This window comes from Chiloscyllium plagiosum, chromosome 2 (assembly GCF_004010195.1).
Source record: "Chiloscyllium plagiosum isolate BGI_BamShark_2017 chromosome 2, ASM401019v2, whole genome shotgun sequence".
Classification (NCBI taxonomy): Eukaryota; Metazoa; Chordata; class Chondrichthyes; order Orectolobiformes; family Hemiscylliidae; genus Chiloscyllium; species Chiloscyllium plagiosum.
The window spans coordinates 36,235,828-36,238,759 of NC_057711.1; the positions used below are offsets into that span (position 1 = coordinate 36,235,828).

General features: G+C 38.1%; 1 protein-coding gene across 1 annotated transcript in view; it reads right to left on the reverse strand.

Annotated features, from left to right (window-relative positions):
- The window catches only part of arhgef28a (Rho guanine nucleotide exchange factor (GEF) 28a), a 479,393-nt gene that overhangs the window by 455,705 nt on the left and 20,756 nt on the right, over positions 1–2,932 (reverse strand). The gene's annotated exons all lie outside the window — the stretch shown is intronic.

Sequence of the window (2,932 nt, forward strand, 5' to 3'; positions counted from 1 at the left end):
GGAGGATCTGAGCTACTGGGAGAGGCTGAACAGGCTGGGGCCGTCTTCCCTGGAGCGTCAGAGGCTGAGGGGTGACCTTGTGGAGGTTTACAAAATTATGAGGGGCATGGATAGGATAAATAGACAAAGTCTTTTCCCTGGGGTCGGGGAGTCCAGAACTAGAGGGCATAGTTTTAGGATGAGAGGGAAAAGATATAAAAGAGACCTAAGGGGCAACTTTTTCATGCATAATGTAGTACGGTATTGAATGAGCTGCTAGAGGATGTGGTGGAGGCTGGTGCAATTGCAACATTTAAAAGGCATTTGGATGGGTATATGAATAGAAAGGGTTGGGAGGGATTTGGGCCAAGTGCTGGCAGGTGGGACTAGGTTGGGTTGGGATATCTGGTCAGCATGGACGGGTTGGACCGAAGGGTCTGTTTCCATGCTGTACATCTCTATGACTCTAAATACTTTCATCAGACAAAAGACTAGGCAGACAAACATTCCACAAGTTAAAACATTCTCTAGGAACTGCTTAACAATTTGTATAAGAGTGAAACTAGCCAGAAAGTTAAGTATAAATCCTTGATTTTTCCTAACCTATGTCAGTTAAATTAATTAGTTTACATAAACACAACCTACTCCCTCCATGTCACTAACCTCAGTCAAATTTACTGAAGCTCTAAATGGCAGAAAAAAATCAATAGAATTTATAACTCCCAATGAATAATAAAGATAAATTACACACTGTAATTTATAAGGGGAGACAGGGGGCAGTAACACACTCGGATTCAAGAGATCCAGGTCACTGGTTTTGTCTGAAACCATGTGATTGTATAACAACTCTGCACCAAGCTAACCACCATTGCTTGATGCCAGTAGATAGCTACAACAAAATCATAACAAGTTACCTACACTTACTGAACAAATCCAAAGAGCAAGCCAAGTAATTCTAGCACTAATGAACAACTGCATGTACAATCCATTCTATAGTCCTGCATTTTGACTGTGATTTCCGAAGAACTATGAAAGTAGTGAAATCATGAGAATTTTAGAGTGTAATTCTGACATAAATATCTGCCTACACCTTCAAGTTTGCAGTTTAGCAATGTGTTAGCAATCCTTTGAGTTCGTCCTTGTTTTGATTTGCCTCATGTATTGCCATGCATTATCCCTCTATTTCCCTGTTGAAAAATTATCCGAGCAACACAGTTAACTTTCTCAGTGATGAATCCATTTTACAGTTTTAAGCATCTGCACATTTTCAATGATAGAAGATTCATAAACAATCAAAAATACCAGACAACAGTGTTTTTTTTTAAGTGTTACACAGCAGCTTGAAGGAAATACCTGCTCTTTGAAATTGATAATCTACATAAAAACCATAAAGAAGAAATTGAGTCTGTTAAATGTAAAATTCATCCTGAATAGCAGAATATTATTCTGGGATCTTAATATGGAATTTTTAAAAAGTAACATGACTCAGAATGTAAAAACATGAAAGGCAAGTATTCTGGGTATACAACTGCAACCAAAAATACCCATATTTCTCACTATGTTTTCAAGACCTGTATACCACCATCCACCTCACTCATTATCGCATGTAAATCATTTTGATTATCTGCACCTTTCTCATCTCTTATCTTGTTGTCTTAGCTTGGTGCAGAGTTGTTATACAATCACATGGTTTCAGACAAAATCAGTGACCTGGATCTCTTGAATCCATTCTCTGATTCTATCTGCATCTTTTAAGAAGATTTGAAAATTATTTATTATAGAAAAATATTGTTCTAACTCTACTGGTACTACACTGCAATTAGTCATATATACTAACAATCTTTCCCTGTTCCTAATGACATTAGGATCAAGAACGATCACATTGTTAGAAAGTTGAACATTAAGAATTAATTTTGCCAATACAATATTTAACCGTTAAGCTTTATTTTGTCCCTGTGTTTAATCAATCCTTTACCTTTCAAATCGTGCTGCATTTGAAATGTTCCTGTTAATTAATCCTGAAATTGAGTCCAATTGTTGCACTTTTACACCAAAGTGATGCCAGGATTTTTGTGGGGTGGTCTCTCATTTCATTGATGCTTCTCCTCTGTGCACTACACTGTAAGCGATGGAACACAATTATGCAAGTATTCCTCATTCTGATTTCAAACATACTGCGGATTAAGACTCATCATGGGAAAGCAGAGATGGATATGTGGCAGATGGTACTGTTACTGGAATAGTAATCCATAGACCCAGATAATTTTCCAAGGGAGGCAAGGGCCTGGTTGTTTTTTTACCTATTCATCCAAAAACCCAAGTAATATTCCAGGAACCTGGGTTTGACCACACCACTCAATATAATTAGATTATTAACTATAATAATTATTATTCAATTTAAAAATCTGGAATTAAGAGTCTAATGATGACTATGCCCAAACCACTGTCGATTGTTGGCAAAATCCATCTGGTTCACTAATGTCCTTCAGGGAAGGAAATCTTCCATCCTTACTTAGTCAGGCCTACATGTGACTCAAGACACACAACAATTTGGTTGACTATTTACTGTCATCTGAAATGGATTAAAAAGACATTCAGTAGTGACAAATTGATAAATAGTCACAAAAAAAAATAAAACCAGACAAACCACCTGTGATCAACCAAGGCACTGGACGTGACATGGGCAAAAAGAGCTCTATTGACATGCAAGTTGTCTTCTGGGAGCTGGAGCCAAAATTGAGGGACCGTATTGTTGAAGAGGAGAGCATGAAACGGACTGGTAAGCTAGAGGAGATACTTGTTAGGAAGGAAGATGTGTTGGGCATTTTGAAAAACTTGAGAATAGACAAGTCCCCCGGGCCTGACGGGATATATCCTAGGATTATGTGGGAAGCAAGAGAGGAAATTGCAGCGCTGTTGGCAATGATCTTTTCGTCTTCACTGCCAACAGGGG